The 23,005-nt window shown below is 42.7% G+C and overlaps 1 long non-coding RNA gene across 5 annotated transcripts; it reads right to left on the reverse strand.

Annotated features, from left to right (window-relative positions):
• Positions 1–7,216: 7,216 nt before the first annotated feature.
• On the reverse strand, positions 7,217–22,079 carry LOC111844128 (uncharacterized). 5 transcript variants are annotated; one of them, XR_011989266.1, is made up of 13 exons: positions 21,357–22,078; positions 20,013–20,068; positions 17,785–19,824; positions 17,533–17,658; positions 17,299–17,337; positions 17,003–17,041; positions 16,709–16,771; positions 15,691–15,905; positions 15,218–15,248; positions 11,096–11,135; positions 8,743–10,542; positions 7,902–8,124; positions 7,217–7,727 (listed from the first exon to the last, which is right to left on the reverse strand). It is a non-coding gene; the product is annotated as an uncharacterized lncRNA (long non-coding RNA). The 5 variants fall into 5 exon arrangements; XR_002838311.2 differs by having other exon boundaries at positions 10,066–10,542; positions 20,013–22,079; XR_002838310.2 differs by having other exon boundaries at positions 17,576–17,658; positions 20,013–22,077.
• Positions 22,080–23,005: the final 926 nt, after the last annotated feature.

Raw genomic sequence — 23,005 nt, forward strand, 5'->3', positions numbered from 1 at the left:
GCTTTGAGGAATTAAAAATGCAACTTTGCCATCAGAAGTGCAACCTGTGCAACTTCTTGGAAAGGTATGGGTGGGGGGGAGAGGCACAGCCCTGTAGCGAGCAGAAAATCACCAGAGTAGGCAACCACTAGGGGGCGCGTGTGGCATTACACAGAGAAAAGTGTGCATGACATAAAACTGAAAGCTTGATCAATGGATTCCGCAGCTGCTCGCTTTATAAAAGACTGTGGCTTTTATTAGCAACTGCTCACATATTTATAAGACGAATATTTCAAACGCTTGCAAGAGAGGCGAAGGGGCACCACGGCTACTGGGGGGGGGGGTGAGGAGAACCTGTCAGGTCCATGCGTCGCTGTCATGGCCCACGGTCTGCTGGGTTTGCCTGGGGGGCCAATGGAGGCCCCCATGGGTGTCACTGATAGCACCACGTCAGTAATCAAACCCCAAAATGAAACTTGGTCTCTGCAGTGATGGGAGTCCAGGATACCAGGGATTTTTTTTTGGGGGGGGGGGGCAGAAGGGTCAGCTATCGTTACGCACACCTTTAATCCATCAGTAGGAGCACGTGTATCTCTGGCAGCCACCCCCCCACATCTCCTCCATCCAACATCACTACAGTCATCACATCCACAGACCTCCATCCTTACTCTGTCAGAGCTGTCAGCACCATCTCCAGAGAGTCAGGGGCACCAGGGCTGTTGATCCTACTGCCTGGCTCCGAGATTCCGCCCCCCACGCTCCTGGAGAAGCGACACATTCCTGATTCGACCACGTACCCTGAAAGGCTCCTTCAAACGCCCCCACCCCCCCGCCCCCCAGCCGTGCCCAGAGAGCGGCTTCAGAAGGTCCCCTGTCACCTGCTTTTGTAGGACAGCTCTACCACAGCATCCTGTCTGCTGTGAAATCATCTGAAACCTCATTTCATTCAGGGAACCTTAAAAACCACTCAAATCATTTAGAGAACCTTAAAGGAAACCTATTAAAATCAGAAACCCTTAAAAAAACACTCCCAGATCATTAGAATGATGACAAAGGTCACAGTTCAATTAGCAATTCAATTAAGTGTTTCAAATCTCGTTTGTTTGAAACACACAAGGGCCCATAAGAATCAGGCTGAGAGCTCAGCTCATTCCCGGATTCTGTTCTGGGAACGGTTGCAGTCCCATACACATATGTGTCTGTATAACCGCCCTAGATCTGCTTCCAAAGCCCCAAAAATCTCCCAGAAAGGCCTGGGTAACATGTCTCCACACTCTCACTTGGCTTTGTACTACACTAACAACCAGCAGGGGGCATCTGCTTAAGGTCACTGTAGTGGTTACAGACAACTACCCTGAAAAAGCTTCCAGTTCGAGTCCCAGAAGGCTGATCTGTTGGACCCTTTAACCTCTACCCAGCCCTGACCTTACCCATAAGTATCCAAACAAAATACAAGACTTTTGGAATTCTTATTTTTTGGTTGCAAACACAGATATCTATAAAATTGAGTTCCCCCTTGTGGGGTCAAAATAAAAGGTTTTTATCACATTGTGGGGACATTCGGTACCCACAATGTAATATATATATGCCCCCCTACACACACACAGTCTGCAAATAAAATCAACAGTTCCTAAAATCCATCCCATTGCTCCTGATGATCTTCAGCACCAGGGTTCCTAAGCAGAAATTAACTGACTGTTTGACCAAACAAAAGAAAGAAGCCATTAATCTGGGCAGAAGCAGCCACATGAAGCCCATCTCACCAGGAAACTGCAGTACATCCTACACCTAATGCTTTCAAAGGCAGTTATTTCTGCAAAGCAGCCCAACAAATGACTCTTAAACAGCCGACTCCCCAGACCTGACAGCAGCGCGGCGGTTACGGCAAGGGCGGCCAGCTGACGGGCATGGGGGCCAGCTGACGGGCATGGGGGCCAGCTGACGGGCATGGGGGTAATGACCGCCAGCTCGCATCAAATGGAGGGGGTGACGCAGCTAGATCCTTCATTTCACCGGCGGCGTGATGCCGTAACAGCACCCATCTCAGGGGCCTGGGGGGGGGGCTGTATAAAGGCTGGGAGGCACAAGGTCACCCGAGGAAGACGAAGGCCTCCTGCCTGATCCCCAGACACAGCCTCATCCATCACCCCCTCCCCCGAACCACAGGAGATGCAGCAGACCTACATCTGCTCTGAAGTGGGATCGCGTCCCGGAACGATGCCAGCACCGTGTCATCACGCTTTGTGCGAGAGGGTCGGGGATTCGTACGGGACCGGGGAGGAAAACAAACACGCCTGTTAGTCTTCGGCATTTACTATTTTATCAGCTGTTTTTGAAAACACGGCAACACGAATGTTATCGTCCCCTGGGTCATGGCAAACATCTTACCGCTTCACAGTGCCTCACAGGCAATGTTGGACCACAACCTCCACCGCCATCTTCCTAGAATGTTCTGCTTGAGACTTCGTGCTATCCAGCTCCTCTCCAATCATCTCTGCCCTCCCCCCCCACTTCCCCTCTTGGTTTTCCCTTTCTGGGCCCGACCCCCCTAACTAGGTTGCCGTACCATAGTCATGTCTCCTCTTAATTGGAATTCTACTCTTCTCTCTCCCTGGCTTTCTCACTGCCCCCGTACACATGGGAATATGGAATTGAGATAATATTTCCCTCATGCTGTGCTCTTGCGAATGACCTTTGATCTCTCTGCTTTATGCAGCTCAAACATGGTTGGCTGTTATCCATCCTGTCCCATGCCAGTGGCTACAGTCTGACATCATTAAATTTTTCACAATATACAAATCAGCACCTTCTGCGCCCCCCCCCCCCCCACCCAGAGAGCCACTGAGGTTTCTGGGTAAAGGGCGTCCTGCATAATGCCATCCTCTGATGGTTAGTTGCTCCTCACTCCCTGCTGCACTGCCGAGCGCGCAGTCGTCCTAGAACAAAAACGATCCACATGATTTACTACTAAGGCCTAAATTTACATATAGGGTCCTGCCTCACCCTCAGAGGGAGAGAAAATGGAGGCAGGCTGAAATTTCTGCCGCAGCATGGATTTGAGGTGAATTGAATGTGTACTTACCCGGAGGTCAAAGCTCCTCATTGCTGGGCCAGTCGGTACACATCGATTTCGGATGATAAGATGGAGCGCTCTTAGCATATAGCCAAAGGAGCTTTCCCACGAGATTTCAAGTCCTGGCCAAGGGCCAACGATCAGTCTCCTCCATTGCATCATTTCCTGTGATGGAGATGACCTCACAGCCCCGGGCAGAACAATGAATGTGCCAAAAAAAAAGTCAACTTCCTGCTTCAGGCACTCTTCCGATATACTCTGTAGGACCTTTGTGTTCACTGTGCATGTGATTCTGTTCCATGTCATCTGGCTCCTTAATCACAAATGGTACCAAAGTATGACGAACAGCATTTCAAGCACTGCATGAAAATACATAAACATAACCGTGGCCTCCCGTAACCACATAAATTTTTCTGAAATGCGAGTCGGAGAGCTTCAGTCATGGACGTAACGGGACAATACCAAGCTTGCCCAGTGATTGTAATACAAGCTCCGTTACAGTGATTTCTCCACGTTACGGGCCAAACGGCAGCCGCAAGCACTCACAGGCCGTAATTTGCCTGCCTCAGCACCTCAAAAGATAAATATCTGCTGGTAAACAATGACATCTCAGGGTGTTCCAGAGTCCGCGCAGCAAATTCCCCTCGATATCATGAGGGTTGGAGGGTGGAAGAGCCAAGCAGGGTGTTGGAGATATTTCTGACACTAAGCTAGCCCTGGATCGCAAGGCAATTTAATTTATGCCGGTTCTCACAGTGTCGCTGGGATGTGAATTGAATATGAATCCGATCTGAGCTGGAAGCTACGACGCGATTTGCGGGGACGGGACCCTCTGTGATTCCATTTCTCTACAGTAAATACTGACTAGAATTCAATTTCATCCCCGTGACATCTCACTGTCTACTGATCTTCGTTCTCTCACGGTGCCTGGGTTCAGCATAGAGAGGCAGCTCCCATAATGCACTGCGCCCCTGCTTTCATCTGCTCCAGCCCGACACTCTCAGAAAATACCTCCCTATGAATCTCATTTGCTCTTTCTGACTGAAAGTATCCAAAGCGCATTTTGTTTTTTTATACAACTGAGAAAAAGGTTCAGGATCAAGGGCTCTTGCAATGTGGAGCTTCTTCGAATGCTCACTGCTTATACAAGCTACTGGGATGCTAATGGAAAAGGCAGGAGTGGGTTGGGAACAGTAGACGATCCCAGCACTTCCTGTTGTGGCTGCACATGGACTAATTAACGGAGTTAGACTCCCCCTCCCCCATCTCACACTCCGTATCTCTGCAGCCTTTTTGCTGTTCTGGCTCAGTCCTGCTCCACTTTAAGTGACTCCAGGTAAACTCTGTACCTTAAAGTGCGTTTTAACTGGGACACACAGTTCTGGTTGTTCCCTGATCCCACACTCAGGTAACTGTTCTTTTAGCACTGGACCCATCCTGGGGAGGGGGGCCTTACAGGCTCCTGAAACTGCCATGTCACTTCCTGCCGAAAGTCAGCAGTGCCCCCGCCCCTAGTGGGGCTTTCGCCCTGGATTTGAGTCGTTTTAAGTGCCTCTGAAAGCTAATGTTTCAAAATACCTTTATTGTGTTTAAAAATACCTTTAAGTTCTGATAGCATCAAGACCCAAATTGGCGGACGCCCACTCCGCAGCTCGTGTGAGCGCCTTTTAGTGTCTTTACGGCATCCTGGTGAGCTGAGTCCTCCCCATGCTGTTCTCACCCGCCGTCAGAAGGCTCCACACGACTAGGCCACACAACACCAGCTTTGGCACGTCCATCCCCACGCAGCCCCCCCCCGGCTCTGACACGTCCTACGGTTTCTCTGCCTCTGCTGCGGGGTACAAACCACATGTCAATGTCATGTGGACTCAATCTCTTCGGGATGTCTCCCTGGCTGTGCTGGGATTAGACATCAAAGCGTAGCGGGCAAGGGGGGGAGACACGCGATGTGTCCGTGGTGCCGGCGTGGCGTGCAGAAGGGATGATGGCGGAAACTGGCTCCCAGGTCTGGAAAAGCTGGATCCTTCTTGCATGGCACTGGGAACAAGCACGGCCCTGTGTGTGTGTGTGTGTGTGTGTGTGTGACAGGCAGCGAGTGAACACAGTCCACACCTACTCTGCCTTAATCAGACGGAGTGAAAATGAGGACAGCTGGGAGAAAATGTCAAGTTTACGCAACGTTCTTTCTTAAACAAGAAATAATTACTCAGAGTTGGCCAGAGCTGTTGTTTATCAGGTTGATGATGAAGAGGACTATTACTGTGGAAGTTTATGTTACGACTTCCGGGCAGACTGTTCCATCTACTGGGGCACGCCTGTGTTTCCCACCCACAGTGAAACACTACCCCTGTGTGGACATCAAGCAGAACTGCTAGAGAAGCAGGCCAGCTCCATGCTGGTTCCAGACAGATCATTTATAAGTGACCCCAGTATTACACATCAAGATACACAGCTGGTGTTGGTCTGTGTGTATGTGTGTGTCTGGACACACTATTTAGATGTACTGTTAGCCACAGATTGTCAAAGGCACTGCTATTCAGAAAGACTGAGAAGATTTTAAGAACTACATACCAAACACATTCATCAAATGTAAACCACACAGATATTTGCCTCAAAGCTGAACTTAATGTGCCTCTAGCTCTACATCCTTCCATTCCCCCATCAGCCACATCCCTCTCTTCCCTCCTGCTCTTTCCTGCTCCCCTCTTTTCTCAGAGGGCCGATGTCTCCCTTCATCTCTCGCTCCATCTCCGCATAGGGTTACTTCAGCTCCAACATTAGCACCTCAATCCTTTTCCTACATTCATACAATCTCTGTCTGAAAATAACATGGGAGAATGAGCGTTATTTTCATCAGAGGCTTAATGATTTAATTCAGGTCAATGTTCCTAAACTGCATTCCGTAATAAACAGTGAATTACGCTTAGGAATGGGAATCGTTACACTTGAAAACCAATTCCAAATTTTTAGATCCATAAAAATCCTATACCTCCAACATTATCAGTCCTCCTTATCAATGCCAGCATGTTATAGAACGAAGTTGGAATATAAACCATGAGACAGAATACGTCTCAACACAACATTTTTTCCCCCTCTAGACATGGTAAAACACCCGTATTTATGTGCCATTTTTGCTTGTGTGGTCACGACTTCAAGGATTTCAGCCAGTGATGCTCCTTAAATTTGCATGTATGCATACTGCGATGTAAAGCTTTCTTACAGCATATGCAAGAAGCTACACATATTTCAAAGCAGGTAACATGCAATATTACAGCCATGAGCTGATGATGCTCTAACTAAACTCTTACAATACGATGTGTCATGCTTACATCTCTATCAAGGCATCTGACCTAAGATCTATGCCAGAACGTACATCAGTGCAGAATGGGCCACTGTGTAGTGAACTTTCTCCCTACAACACCAAAAAGTCAGTTTGAATCCTGAGAGCAGCACCCACCTAACATTAGTTAAATCTCAGGTTAGTGTTAGCACCACTGGGAAGCTGGTTTAATATCTGACTTTGACAACACATTTGCATTGAAACATTGTCAAAGTGTGTATGTTCTGCATAAATTCTGAAAAAAAAACTGTACGTAAATGATTTGCAAAAATGTTTTGCACAGATGTCAGACACAACACACAGTTTGATGATGCTTCCTGATTTGTTGACGTCAAAGCTGTTGCATGCTTTAAGGATATCGGTGAAACGTGCCAGTAAAAATTACATGAACGCAAAAGTAGAGCATGTAGGTGACAATGAGCATTCAACCGATAATGAAAAGCAGTATTTTAAGTTATTCAAATGTTACAGGCATACATACCTGTTTTTCTGAAAAATAATTATTTTATCAGTTTCCAAGTTATATCCTTTTATGGAAAGAAGCTTTGTCATTTATTTTAACATGATCAAATGTTAGGCAGACATGTTCAGACAATAAAATGGCTGCATTGATGATGAAAACCTGTGTAGGTTTTTTCCACATAAATTGATCAGTAATCAATAAGGGGATTGATAAAGATTCAGATCGATAAGCAGAATCGATAATGGCATTGGTACCGATACAATCTTTCCCCATTCCCTAATTACATCTGACGGCTACTTCTGTCTATCGGTTTTCCACTTAAACCTTGGAAATACTGCGAACTGAATGACACTATACCAAGTTAATCCAATTGTCTTTATAAATTCGTCTAAGAATGACAGTACGCAAAAACAGAAGAAATGAATTTCAGTCAAAATATATCATGAAAATCGCCAGTCAAAGAAATAAATAAGATTATTTCTAAAAATACAACATTCATAAAAGATAATGAAATTAAGTAAATCTCCCACAGTCCAAACTCATGCAGTTAGGCTAATTGGTATTGCTAAATTACCCGCAGAGTATAATTTTGAGTGTGGGCATGTGTGTGTCTGTTCCCTGCGATGGACTGGCATCCTGTCCAGGGTGCACACCTGCCTTGTGCTTCTTAGATAGGTTCAAGACCCCCCACATCCCTGCCCAGGATTAGTGGTTAAAAGATGGATAGATTCACTGTGATGCCAAACATTTAACCATGTTGGTCCTCTGAGCTCCAATGTCTTCTTAAAAAATAACCCATAAACATGGACATCGCACCTCCTGCGGCTTTCCCTCAAAAGGAACTCAAAGCTCTTCAGTGAAAGATTCTCTGCCTGAAAAATAAGGATTCACAGAGCATAAGTGTTAATGAAATGCACGTTACTGAAAACAAGGTAAGATGCTAAGAACCTGAATACTTGTAAAGCCTGAGGTGTTAATCAGTAGGTCCTAATGTGATGTCTGATGTCTTCTCGACAAATGATCCTGATGCATCTGCTGCCTCTCACTTTGCCAGAGGGGGTACCCTCACTGGTCTGAAGCAGCAGGGAGTCTTCGAGTCCAGGCGGAAGGTCCAAGAGGGACTTTGTGTTGCAAGTGAGGGACCGGAACTGTCAGGCCTGGGGAGGACAGTGGCCGTTTCTCTGCTCTGCAGTTTGCAGCCTTTGGGCTCGACAGGGGACCTGGGGGGCTCTGGGCAGGCCTGTTGCATTTCCTTCTCACTCTTCAGCTCTGGACAGAGAAGATAAATGTCTTCAGTAAAGGGTCTTGCAGTGAACCTTCACTTTAAATCAGCATGGATTTATGAGCTAATGTGTGAAATCGATATCTGTTCAGAGAAAACCTCTCTAATGCCATATTATAAGGTTACTGTGTATAACTGTGTTACTTAGTTTAATCATTTTAACCGCAGCAAAGATTTAAAACTTTTACAGGGCAGGAAATTCTGTAACATCAGCTTGAGCATTTTGTTCAGTGGTACAACAGATCCTGTCCTGGGCCTGAAATGAACAACCTCCATGCCTCATCCCTTGACCTCCATGCCTTCTAGTGACCTACATGCCTTCTAGTGGACTCGTATCCAGACATCTTACATTCCTTTGTCATCATTCCTCAAATGAGCAAACAAGGTTATTTGAAATGTTCTAGTTTATAACCACATTTGGATTTTAACACTGCATAATCCCAGGAAGGACACATAAATCGTCACCCTACTGTAAGTCGCATTGGATAAAAGGAGTATACAGTAGAGTAGAGCAGTATATAAATCCTCCTATAAATAAATTGTTTTAATGAAGGAATGGCCAGGTAGGAATGTTGTCTCATATCTCCAAGGCTTATGATTCTTACTGGGAAGGGCGGGTTTGGGTTCAGGAGCAATATGGCTGGCCAGTTCAAGTACAGGAGAACAAAAGGCTTCATCATCAAATGGTGAAGGCTTGCTTCCTGAAGTGTTGGATCCTGATGGACCTAGGAAAGCCAATGAAGGGTTTGTGAGAGTAGCGGCCAGCCTGCAGGCCCCTCCCACTCTCTTGCATTCCCTGCTTCCTCCCTGGCCTGTAGCTTTTGGCCGTGTCTCCTTTGGAGGTTTAAGCCTGGAGAATGGACTGTCTTTAGCAGGGGTTTTCTCCCCAGTGTCCAGCATGTGTCCTGATGGGGACCCAGCACAGCAATGGGACCCCGGTCCCGCAGAGCAATCCCCAGTACAGCTGGATGAGGGGGTTGTTTGGTGTCACCTTGGGGCATCTGGGAGTCCTGTGAGATGGACCTGAGGGTTTCAATTTGGAGCCAGTAGTTTTTAGGAGATGCTGTGGTTTTGCAGCCAAACAAGACAAGGGCCTCCTCAATGACGGGGCATTTGCAGTAGGCTTAGCTTTCATCCCAAAATTTGCAGCACAATGAGGAGCTCTCTCCCCCCCGTTTTTGGCTAATCTTGCAGCCAGACACATTTGGAGCTCCAGAAGCCTTCTTAGATGGGACTGAAGTCTTTATTTTAGGAGATATTTTAAGTGATTTTTTCAGTTTATGAAGCTTAGCTGTGGGGTATGTATCACAATCCAGAGCAGAGTGAAGGGAACAGGAACCACACTTCGGCAGGTCACTTGAGACTGAAGTCTTTGAGGCATGTTGATTGTTTCTACCCAGGCTAGTTTCTGGTGTTGATTTAGCAGGAGATACAGCAGCTAAATTCCCCTATGGTGCTTCAAGGGGTTTGCAGAATTGGCAAAAAGATTCCAAAAGCACCAGATTTTGCACACAAGAATGTTGCAGAAACACATTTTGTGTGTTTTCCACAAATACCAGTAAAATCCATAAAATGTTTCAGGACAGAGAGACCTTCTCTCAGTAGCAGACTCTGTTTTTAATGCAGCCCCTGGCAGAAGTGAGGAGCCGAGCTTTGATCCACTTAAAGGGGCAGCCTGGATCCTTCCAGTAGCCCAAGATTTCACTCCTGAAGGTTACTGGTTGGGAGAGGTATTTTGGGATTGGGGCTCTGCAGGTGCTTTGATGAACAGAGTACATCATACTTGAGCACAGGAGCCAAATATTTTACTTCTAGTGGAGCAAGTTAAGGTAGCAAGAGATCCACTCTAAATCTGACCAGTGAGCATCTGGAGTGTTGTTTGAATCTTTTGCTGTAGGGGAACATCTAGCGAACGGTGAAGCACTCACAGGTAATGGTGTACAGACAGCTACACCCGGGGTAACTGCTTTAATGAAGACGCTTGAGACTTCAGTGCTGGATGTTATCCTTTCTTTGCTGGGGATGGTATCTGAGGCAGCAGGTTCAACCACAGAAATTCCACGAATAGCTGCAGGGCCCCAGGTTTTTTTGGGTGTCTTTTGTGCCAGTTGCGGTGAAGCGAACAGCAGGGGTGTCATCAGGGCTGCCCTTGTCAGATGTGGGAGAGTCAGAACTGCTGCTGTCCAGTCTATAGCTCCAGGGCTGGGAGACCTGCCTCCGGTGTGCCAGAAGACCTGCATGCCGCCTCCCCTTGGTCGGAGGGCTCTTCTTCCTCTTCAGAAAGGTGGAGCTGGTACTTCCGCCCCCACTGAGGGGCGGGGCTGAGGTGCCAGATGGGGCGGAACTCCTCACAAATTCTGCTTTGCCATTTCCTGGGGTCTGCTCAGCTGGCCTACCAGAAGGTCCTGTTAAACACAAAACGTTTTCTGGAATGCTCACTGTTCAAATAGCATTTTACACTAGAATATCTGTAAATATCTTAACTCTTTGTATGAATCCAAGTTGGATTACTTGATTGAAAGCACCATTACAGTGATCCGGCAGGAAAGGAACCTACAAATCACACTAACTAATTAATAACTTTTTAAAACATAGGATAACATTAAACTTTATTTATGCTGACGGAAAATGTTTTGCTAAGACATAGCTCTCACGGTGTAAAAAAAAAAAACAAAAAACTAAGACAATATAAGAATACAATAAAATACAATGTTTCTAAGCCCAGCTCTCTCTGGAAGGAAAAAGGTTAAAGCATCTGTCATTTCATTAATAATACAATAACGTGACTGTTTCAAAGAGCTGAGCATGCTCAGAATGGCACCAGGACAGTGTGCTTTCTGTGACCCATCCACATGCTCTCTGAAGCCTCTAGAAACACAGCTATACTCACACGTAGAGAAAACCTGTTTTCTCAAAGTGACACATTGCTAGAAAAATCGGAAATGAAACACCAGGTACCTTCCTTTGGAGACTCTTTTCTCTGGGGGGACTCGGTTACCTGGGAAACAAAGAGATATATCTGGAAGATTCCACCTGATTAGCCACAATTATTGACAGCCTGGAAGATACTTAGTGTCAACCTGCTAACTGAAATAAGGTCTGAAAACCAAGCCCCTTATAATTAAAACCACATCCCTATTCGCCATCTGTTTGTCTCCTTTCCAAAGATTACTTTCTAACTGAGTAACATCTATTCTTTTCTTATTGCTTGCCTCCAGCAAGATGATTCTTAAATGAATTCCGCCGCATGATTTGACTGGGCTCGTCCCGCATTGTTATGCACTGTGTATATTTTATGGTTCCCAGAGATTTATTTACAGCTTAGAATGAATTCAGGGAAACGCCTCAGGAGCCATAAGCGCTAATTAATTTATGGTGGGGCTGTATGAGAGGGGAAGAAGCAGACAGAGCTCCCTACACCATGGAGACTGACAGGTCTGTCCACGCGAGGCGACACGGCGGCCGGTTTGCCAGGAGCTTGCAGCGCTCCTCAGTCACCTCCTTGTGGAGCTGCTCCCGCTTTCTCCGGGAGCTTTTTTTTCCTGGGGGAAAGTTGAATATGACTCCTCTTTTGTTACTGTCCCTGTCCTGCTGGTCCTGCGGATCCCTCCTGACTCCGGATCACTACCAAATTTATTACACTATAATAGGAGCAACAAAACAAACAGGACCGGGGGGGGGGGGGGGGGGGGGGGCAACACAGGAGGACTAATACTGGGAAAGGCACAGGCAACAAGAGGACTGACGTCAATGAACAAACTGGGGAAGACAGGGCAAGGGGCTGACGCAAAGCAGGTGTGGATGGTGCGCACAATAGTACTGTAGATAGTGAGCAGCACACACCTGGGGAGAATTAGGAGGGATCCGGACAGGCACAGTAAGAAAAGAGGAGTCAAATTCAACTGGTGACACGGATACGACGAATATGGTGACTCGTATATGCAAGTAAATTTCCTTTATGTCAGGATCTATAAAACCACAGCAAATCAATATATTTAATACAGGATCTGACACGTGAGAAGAAAATAACTGCACTCTGCAAAATGAGCTGTGACCCTGACCAGGATAAGCAGACTGAAGATGGATGGATGGATGGATGGATGGATGGACGAAGAATTTCACCATGCCTTTAAAGCTGGGGCACAGAACACTGGGGATTTGGGTTAGGAGTTGGTTAATTTCCAAAAAATAAACTATGTATTTTCAACCCTCATCATTTTAATGACACCCAATGAGCGTGCATTTTGATATCAACTGGAAAAATGGAAACAGCTAAAAGTATTAAATCTGGCCATCATTCGACAAGTTTTACCAGTCCGTGAAATTTTTGCACAATGTAAGCTGGTCCATGGCAACTGAAAGGTTAGGAACAACTTCTTTAACCGATCTAGGCTCAAAGACACCACCTGTCTGCATATCAACACTTTAAATGTTGCAGTCTGGCGTCACTAAAATCACTTTGGTTTGATTGCAGAGCTGGTAAACCCAAAAACTTGATTTGATGATAGAACCATCCTTCTATCATTTCATTAACCTGTACTGTAGTGGCATCTCTGTCTTTGGTTTTATTTTAATCTCATATGTGATGAAAAATGCTATATAAATAATAGTGATAATATTCATCATCATCATCATCATGATTAATCTTCATAGGCTACCAGAGAACAACAATCCTCAAGGCGCTGTCTTCACCTGGGTGAAGATGATCGATATCTCATCAGGGAATTTATTTTAAGTTGACCAAGGTCACTAAGATCGTGTGCTGATAAGTAATAATGCACATTACAATACCTATCAAAACATTTATGAATTTACACAACTTGAAGCTTTTAAATATGTATAAACATGATTTCATGAAATCCAGCAAAAGTCTCCTTGAGGTAAAATTAAGGTGTTTTGTGTCTTTATATTACAATTTACAGAATTGCAAAGGAGATGATGTCCTGCCAGTTCTTCAGAAGACCTCCATGGGTATGTACATCATCAACAGGAAGGGAGAAGTGGCCAGTACTTCTACAGATATTGGAAATTTTGTTGAAGGAATAATCATTCTGGATGACACTGGCTTTGCAGCCAGGGCTTGTGCATTGATGCTGAGTCATCTATGCACTGAACTTGACCTACCCAAAAGAGCTACGATGCTATGAGTTTATTCAGAAGGCCCTCCTGCAGTTGGATGGTGACAGGCTTTCACCCAAAGTCCTTGGGTTAAAGAACAAAATTATGGGACTGTATGATTGATACATAGAGTTTTTTGATAGTACATGTTTTTTTCTTAAATAAATTCAGTCACTATTGAGTTGTGCCAGATAAAGACTGACTACATGAGAGTCTTAAGAATCTGAACAATGACTTATTCTTCATCTCAAATTTATACAATATGCCGCATGCGTTTTGGTTATGAAGGGAATACTTTACTTATTTCAGATAACATCCCACTCTGATGTAGGATTTATATTTTCATTCTGTATTGTAGTCTATGAATCTGAGTATTAACAGAAGGGTACACATTCCAGCTTACTGGTTGGTAATGTTTTATGTAGACAGCTTTTGATATGAAAAATGTGTTGTGGATGTGCCACTTACTCCGCTTTGTTTTTGAATGGCATGTTTTCCAAGCTCTGAGTGCACATTATTTATAATGAGTGAATAAAATGTGCTTTTGTAATGTTTTTCTAGAGAGTTTGAATTTGAAAACAAATGTTTGGTGTTAATGTGCCACATTCTAGGAGTATTTTTTGATTAAACTACTGTATGTTTATAGTATTGTTGTTTTTATAAGTTCTGTGTATAGGTACTTTTGTTTGTTCTATGCAGGATAAAAATACCTGTGTAGTCCCCACCATTGTGCAGTGTGTTGCTTATTTTACCCTGACATAATAAAGTAAATGTTGTTTTCTGTCTTTTTTATGTTAAGTTATGCTTAATTTAATTCAAATGTATAGGTTAATACCAACCCAAGATACACATTACATTTAAGTAGATGGAACAAGGGTGCTGTTGAAATAATTTTAAAAAAATAATGAAACTCTACCAACATTTTAGTTCTTATAACATTACATTTTTGAGCTATAGATACTTACATCTTTAACTTGAGTGAACTTCAGTGAGTATTTATATCTGATCTTAGATAAATTAATTTCTTGCAACCACTCGTCCTAATAAAATTAATTAAATCCAACAAAACATTTTTTTCAGTGTACCTATAGATCTGTGAAAAAGTGAAAAAGAATGAAATGTCCAGCAATGACCTTTAGGCACTTAACTCTTCAGCTTGATGACATTTGTTCTACATAATTAACAAAAAATACTAAAAAATAATTGGCTAATATTACTAATTCGCATGTGTCTATAGCTGGCATGAACCCATGTCGTGCATAAAACAACTGGTGAACACTAGATGAATCTGTGCACGGGTCGCCGTGGGCTAAGGGCAACCTGAACACATTAACCGGAATGCAAAGGAGCTACAGTCAACATCCTCCAAAACATCAGCAATGAAATGGCAAAATCATATTTAATTAAACTCAACACAGAACTTGAACAGGGAGTTGTGTGAGACACTGTCAGGTACTCTCCATAAATTCTCAGAGGAATGACAGCCTGCGTGGCAGGTTGGAGTAAGACTTCTAATGGCATCGTGATTGATGGAAATACCTTCCTGCACCTCAAACAGCTATGCAACGAGAACCAAACTTGATTAGGATTAATTTGTCATTGAAATTGTCTTGGTAACTGCACAAACTATTAAGTCACCTTAGTCATAATAAATGACTATCAGACCTAGCGTCACTTTAGTATTCTGGTGGTGGGTAGATGCTTTTTTGAGCTTCCAGCAGTTTCTATCAGTTTATCACTAGAAACGCAACGCAGGTGTTGTACCGTAAAAGTTTTCAGGACTTGATCTAGCTTAAATGACAGACCTTAATTCAATCAGCATCCAAAAAACTGGTTTAGAGATACAGTATACTGGGATTTCAAATGTTGGGCTAGTTTCAGCTTTCGTTGGGCGGATTTTAAGCCGACCTTGGGCTGGAGATTTTTGTTGGACCTGGCAACCCTGCTCAGCATGAATCTTACCCAAACGATTGTCGCTCTTTCCTCCGGTGCCCTGCATGGACATGAAAGCAAATAAATACATTTTAAAGCATGTCAAGAAACCGGTGATTTACGTGACTACTTTGTTTCTATTGATTTTGCTTAGGCCTAACTGGCCTGGAAGTGTTGCTATTTAGACGGACCGTTCAGGCTGAAAAATACTCGCTGGTAATCTCGCCCAGTCCTATGTCACTTTTAATAAATACTTCAAAGGCGATGTGTCAGTCATGTCTGTTCGTCCATTCAGTTTGATCTACCTCCCATGTGGGGGCTACCTGGACTTCATGGCACTGGCCGAACTTCAGACTTTACAGTGCTTTAGGATTAATAACTTGAGAGATGCAAAATTAAACGGCCATGCAAAATTTCTTTCTTTCATACTAATATTTTAGTACGAAAAATTATTCTTTATAGAGGTCTATTTTACAGTGTTAATGTGGAGGTAAATACCTTACCATTTTTCTTCTGTGTGCCAGGTTTTTTAAGTTGCTGCACAGACCTACTATATCCTGTTGAGTCTCACATGGTTTCTCCCATATCACTTGTTCATGTGATGGGGAGGGTGCAGATATTTGTTGTAATCCTTGGATTGCATTTTGAAAGTCATCCTGCATCCTCTCTAACTTCATCATAATTCTCTTTTCAGAAGCCTCAATAAAGCTCTTGATAGCTGGGGGGGAAATTAATTTAACAGTGTAAGTGTAAAATACTGAAATTCCCCTTTAAGCAACCATTTGAGGTCTTACAAGACCATGGAGCCAAGCATATGGCCAGGCAAAACATACATTTCAAAATGTATGCAGACAGGCAATATGTGGCATAAGCAGGCCAGTTCTGCTATGAACCTTGAAAACAAAATAACTAAACGTAACTAAACAAATGCTTGTGTGGTTTTGAAGTGATGCACAATTAGTTGGCAGATGCTCTCATCCAAAGAGCATTTCAGGTGTGATCAAAACAACTGAGTAAGATGTGTAAAAGTTAGGGAACAGCCAGATTTGAACCAAAAAACACTTGGGCCATATCTGAGTATCCTACCACTAAAATGCCGTTCTGTGATGAAGGTGGTATTTCCCAATCATTACACCTAAAACCATGGGAAGGAGTGTAGGGTAAGGTGAGAGACCTCAAATAGGTAGGTGATAATACACTGACTGTTCTGTGGGAAAATTGTACGAGTCTTAAATACTGACATATGCTTCTACTGGGAACTAGTGCTGCCCCAAATGATTCTTCTTTAAACGATTAATGTAGTGATTTTTTTTCTGTATTTGACTAATAATAGTTGATTATGTCAAATAGTCATCCTAACCCTACTGGGAACCAATAGAGTAAGATGAAAGGGGGAGTGACATGTGGACATCTCGATTGATTGACTGCATTTTGAAGTATCTGCAGTGGCTTGGAAGTGCATGGAAAGAAGGTCCATAAATGGACCTTCCTTACAATAGTATAAATTAGAAATGACTATACCTTGTAAGTTGGCATCATGCATTGAAGAGATAGAAGTAGGTCTGACAACTGGTGATGAACAAACTTAACACAAGACATAAAATACAGTTCAATTATAACATTTGTTTATAAAAAAAACACCAGACATCAAAATAATTATACTGTGTATACTATGTAATTACACACACAATTCAGGGGGAGCAGGTAATGCAGCTCCATGCTCTTTTTCTGTGACAGTATCATCATATAAATAGAATTATATAAACATGATTCATTTTCAATATGAAAGTATTTTAAAAAATACAATTCTAGTACCTTGTGAACTTCCCCTGTCCAAAGAAGAACTCATAGTACCTAGTGGGATATCCGCAAGATAAAGTTTTACTAATTAGAAAATAACAGCCTTATGCCCTTCAATCAAATCTTTGCAGTGACTTTTGAATTTCTTTTGACAAGCTAATCAGAGTAATGCAGGGTTTGTTACACTGGGTTCTATATTAAGGTTGTATTGGCTGCTATATTTAGTGCAATGTTTATGCATGCTCTGAAATTTTGTGAATGTTGGAATTTCCTGTTGTCACTTTACTTTAAATGTATATTAAAGTACTTACACCTAGCTTTATTTTTCCTTCACGACAGGAACTCTTCATCTGTGTTAATGGGAAAATAATAATTACAAGTAAACAATGTAATCAATCAGTATGAGAAGAATTCAAACATTTCATAGCCATACTCACTCATTTAATGAAAATAGATCATTTGGTTGCATCACAATCACTGATTTTATGGTAGTAAGTTACTCATTTAATTTTGCAACTTTTTTAAAAGTCAGAATGTAATAAAACCTTCACTGGAGGAGTCCTATATAAATCTTGCAGGATGCCGCACCTTCCTCATACTGCCCCCATCAGACACAACATTAGATGTTTCAAGTCCTTTTTGTGCCCTGTCCCTTGCCAATTGATAGTTGTCTGTGGATAAAGCAATTTGGCATAAACAGGAAAAATCCCTCACAGTAAACAACAGCACCTGTACATGATTAGAGAAAATCATCACTACCGTGTCCAATGAAAAAGCAGGATTGCAATAAAAATTACCTGTAAACGTGAAGACTCTGACTTGGTATTTAGGCCATAATTGTTTGTCTGCCATATCCCCTCTTTTCACCATTTTGCAGCGTTGTTCCGCGGCCAATAACAATATAGCTACTATTGAACACCAAAAATGAACAAAATATAGAAAAAAGATGTTCCTCTGTTCCAAGCAGTCTTCAGATACAATTTTCATTCGTGCGTTTCTCACATGCACTCTGTACGCTCCAATCAAACGAGAGTCACAAGGGCTGAGAAATAACGGCTCAACCTGTTCATAGACTGTACACTGGAGCATTCTTCCACTGTTCTTCCTCTCAGAAACAACTGAAACCACTTCACAAGATGTTTCTTTTAGCATGAATGTGTTGTTGGGATACTTTAGACCAACTGCATCTTCCTTAGTTTGTCTGCTTTTGGTTTGAATTAAAACTCTGCTCTCCTCAATTCTTTTCACGACTTGAGTAGGAGGACGTCTTCCAGAGCTAATTAGTTTTTTAAGCTCCTGTAGATAGTTTTCAAAATGAAAGGCACTGCAACTATCCAAACATCCAAATTCTTTTGCATCTTCCGTGATGTGAATCAAAGACTGGACATCGTACACCAAGAAGCCTTCCTCATATAAAAATCGCCCTTGTTCCACAAAAAATAAAAGTAATTCTTGCACATATGAACTGCAGCGCTGAGCGAGTTTTGGGGAGACAAGCATGCATAGAGCTACGCTAAAGGCCATGAAATGCTCAAACAACTGGTCTGGAAGAATTCCTTTAAGAACCACCTTTCCTGTGTACAAAGCGAACTGGCGAAATTCTGTTGCTTTCCATCTTTCAAGTTCTTCCAAACCATGCGGCTTCCTTGCAAAACATCTTGGCATAGCACTCCTTAGCTGATTTAATCTATGACTAACTTCTTTTATCTGCACAGGAGATAGTCTTACTGTGGAATGGCCTCTTGTCCACAGGAACAGCAATTTTCTCATAACTCCTAGACAACACTGATGCATGTGGTCAACAGGAAAACACCTGATCATGTCAATTGGAAGATTACAGAAAGGGGAAATCTTTTCCTCTTGATGATGTTCTGCATACGTTTGTTCTCTGAAAGTCAGATCAGTCCGCAGTGTCAGATTTGTCACCTCCTGATAAGTCATTCTACTAAGCCATCTTCCCCTTTGTGTACATCTATCACAGCCATAATAACCAGAGTACTGCTTTACACATTTCACCATGGCCTTTGCTGGGGCATCACAAATAATGCACCTAATGTGTACTGCTAGATTTCTCCCTTCCAACTCCATTCCAGTTTCTAATAAATTAGCCAGATCACGAACCGTATCACTAATGAAGTCCATAGATGTAGGTTTTGATGAAGCCACTGCAAGCGATAATGGAAAGACAGACACTGGGTCAATGTCAATAGAGCTGAAAACTGGCCAGAGTGCTTGGTTGTTGCTTTTAAACAGTGGTAGCCCATCCACATTTAAAGAAATTTCCAAAGCATTCAAGGACTTTAGCATGGCTGAAGGGTAGGACTGCAAATGATCTAGGATTCTTTGTCTGACATCAAACTTAACATATTCTACCCCTCACACATTTTGTATTTGAATGGCCTGTGTGTTTCCTATTAATGTTCTTGCGGTGGTAGGCAGATCAGAATGTCCATGTTTTACCAGTACTTTCAGAAGAGTCAACTGCATTGTGCTTGAATTAAACATAGCCACCCATCTGGCTAATTCTTCCCTGAGAACTACTGCCTGAATAACGTCCTTCACTTTCTGATTCTGAATCGCTCACATCTGCAGCATTATGAACTTGATCTTGAGAAGGTAAATCACGACAAGAAGCAGTTTCTAAGGTATAACTGTCAGAATTTGCAGTAAGCATGTCTGGGTCCTGAAACAAATCCAGCTGTCCTTCACCTAGTTCACCATCACATCATGGTTGCTTCCACAGTCAACAGTCATCTCTTCCATCTGAAGTGTGCTCAAAGTGGGTTTTTTTATGTGATCGAGACACTCTTGCCCAAATCCGATTATACTGTTATTTCCTGTGTATGGTTTTGAAGGAAACAGACATGAATATTTGTCTCTGAAGAAAAATAACATTACTACCACTTAAGATGCAAGTTTAATTATAGTAGTAATTAATTCATAAGAATAAAATTTTATAAATATTAATGTTGTAATAGCTTTGCCTTTCAAAATAACTTTTGTAAATAAATGAAAAATAACTTACCTTCTCAATAATCATTTTCTCCTGAAAATGTGTCAATATGTAGAGAACTTTACAGTCTAACATAAAAGAGACCAAATAAATACAAAAAAATGGCCCCACATTGCAATCCTTAAACTAGAGGTTATCTATTGCAGTTCTATTGAACCACTTCCAGCATGCCTAGTATACTTTTACATGAGATGGGTCAGATTTGGTGAAGAATGCAACAAATCAAACTCAATTTGTGCCCTTTGTTTATACATACATACATATAAACTAGTGATGCATTTTTGCAACAAAATGCTGTGATTCCTCAAGTTTTGTAGTGAAAACTGGCCCAGTAGAAAGTCATATTAAAATGTATTGACGTGAATGGGGAATAAACGAGGGGTGATAAAAGCAAGTAAAAGAGTACGGGTCGAAAGAGAGAGATGTGTGTTCAGGAGGTGGCCTCTAAATGGGGAAAACGAATAGGCTCCTATGGGGAAAATAAGCCACAGAAAAAGAATGGATGAAAAGACGAATGCGGGTCATGGCGGTTACAAATATGCGCCCTCGAATCACGTCAAATTTGATGGCTTTATGAAGTCAGGCGGCTGCCCATGTTAGTCTATGGGGAAACGGACGAAAAAAATGGACAGAACTCGCGAACGAGTGCAAGAACGTGTTTACACGCACCCCACAGTATAGGTCTCACATTTCCGTGACTTACCACGTTAACAATGTTAATGCCATTTTGCAATCGTTTTTATTTTCGTTTCTCACATGTTCTGTCGGTTTAGTGATATTTTGCGCCAGAGCCCCTTAAACAGCAGTGGTCTCTCTCACGATGTGAGCGTTTGTAGCGGATGTTAATGCTGCGTCAACAGAGATATGGGCTCGATCGTATTTAAGTTACAGTTGTTTTTAAACATGTAGTCTCAAGGTTTAGGGAAAATTATTGTGTTATCACAAGAACACTACGTTCGTTTTCTCGCGATATTAAAGAAATAACTCCGTTATCACAAGAAAACAGTATAAAAAATGTTATTTAATTGCCTTTCTCGGCTTCGGTAAATTACAAATTTTACAGACATTTTAAGGCAATAAAAGGTTCTGGGGATGCTGTGTGGGTGCCATACGCTCAGAGTGTTTGCCCCTGCCTTACGTATGTTGAGTTTGCATGTTCTAATTTTGATCCTATCGCATAATACTGCTTAAACGTCTTCAACTTATTTATTTTAAAGAGGTTTTCAGTGACGATACATGGGAACGAGCATTTAAATAATTTCACACGCCACATCCGACAGAGATAGCGGCTTGCATTTAAGCACTTTAGCTCATAATGATATGTATCCTAATGGAAAATTTATAACAAACGATTACCTGGTGCGTGTCCTTCTACAGCTTGTCTGCGAACTTTAAGAACATAAAAAAATTTACAAACGAGAGGGGGCCATTCGGCCCATCAAGCTCGTTTGGGGAGAACTTAACTAATAGCTCAGAGTTGTTAAAATCTTATCTAGCTCTGATTTAAAGGAACCCAGGGTTTTAGCTTCCGCTACACTAGCAGGAAGACTATTCCATACTCTAACTACACGCTGTGTAAAGAAGTGCTTCCTCAAACTTGTTTTAAAATGTTCTCCCGCTAATTTCCACTTATGGCCACGAGTTCTAGTATTTAAACTAATATTGAAATATTGAAATAGCCATTTGGCTAAACAGCATCCAGACCCGTTAGAATCGTATAGGCCTGTCCCCCCCTTTAGTCTCCTTTGCTCAAGGCTAAACAGATTCAGCTCAGCTAACCTCTCCTCATAAGACATTCCACTAAGACCAGGAATCATTCTCGTAGCCCTCCGTTGCACCTTTTCTAAGGCAGCAATGTCGCATTCAGAGCGTATAAGAACAGCGCGCGCTTACAACTGAAAATAATTATCATATTTGACCTGGCAACACTATTTTCTGATTAGCTGATAGTATAGGTTGCTAGGTTAAGACAGTTGTATGCGCTAAGCAGAGCTATTGGCCTGCGCCTCGTCTCGCGAGCTTTATCGCTTCTCGGCGTGTGAATTATCAGGTGTGGTGTGTGAAATTGGGTGCGTTCGACTTGGGCTGTCTGTAGCTGATGTGACATGGAACGAGATCTGCCTGCGGCTGCAGGGGTAGAATATAAACCGACTGCAGCCAAGTCGGACAACTTCTTGTAGTGTGCGAGACCCAACTGCAATGGCCGCACTGCCAGAAGGGTGCAGATAAAGCTATACAAATATCACCGCATGCACGTATATTACTTCTTTTACAATAACCAACTCCTGATCCAAACTGTTAGCAGTGAAAAAAATAAAGTATTGTGTATAGTGGCTCTGTGTAAAAAGATAGCTGTCAGGAAAACGATCAAATACATTTATTTCAAGGATTCAAAGATTGAAATCGGACGTCCGCCTAACGTTATGAATGAAACGTTACCGGGCGGACCAAAATCGGACGTCCGCCTAACGTTGTGAATAAAACGTTACATGGCGGACTAAAATCGGACTTCCGCCTAACGTTGTGAATAAAAACGTTACCGGGCGGACCAAAATCGGACGTCCGCCTAACGTTGTGAATAAAACGATACCTGGCAAATTAAAATCGTATGTCCGCCTAACTTTGTGAATGAAACGTTACCGGGCGGACCAAAATCGGACGCCCAAAAACGTTACGGTGACGTCGCTTGTTAGCTGGGTGGAAATACCATGCAGTCATTTGAAAAAGAGTGTGCATTGTCCCCCACAGTTAACTATTCAAAGTACACTTCACTGGATCTGTGAATGTTTCATATTGTTTTAAAATTATTATAATAGTTGTTACATCATTTGTGCTATGAATGGACACTTAGGACAGGCAAACATTTAAAAATTAAAATAAAGAAACCGCAAGGGGTACGCGAAAGTTGCCATTAACTTTAAATGCTGATCCAATATCTCGTTACAGCAGAAACAGACCATTTTCGTGCATATTAACAAGATTGAACAAACAGTGTGCATTGGACA

This window comes from Paramormyrops kingsleyae, chromosome 2 (genome assembly GCF_048594095.1).
Source record: "Paramormyrops kingsleyae isolate MSU_618 chromosome 2, PKINGS_0.4, whole genome shotgun sequence".
In the NCBI taxonomy this organism is placed as follows: Eukaryota; Metazoa; Chordata; class Actinopteri; order Osteoglossiformes; family Mormyridae; genus Paramormyrops; species Paramormyrops kingsleyae.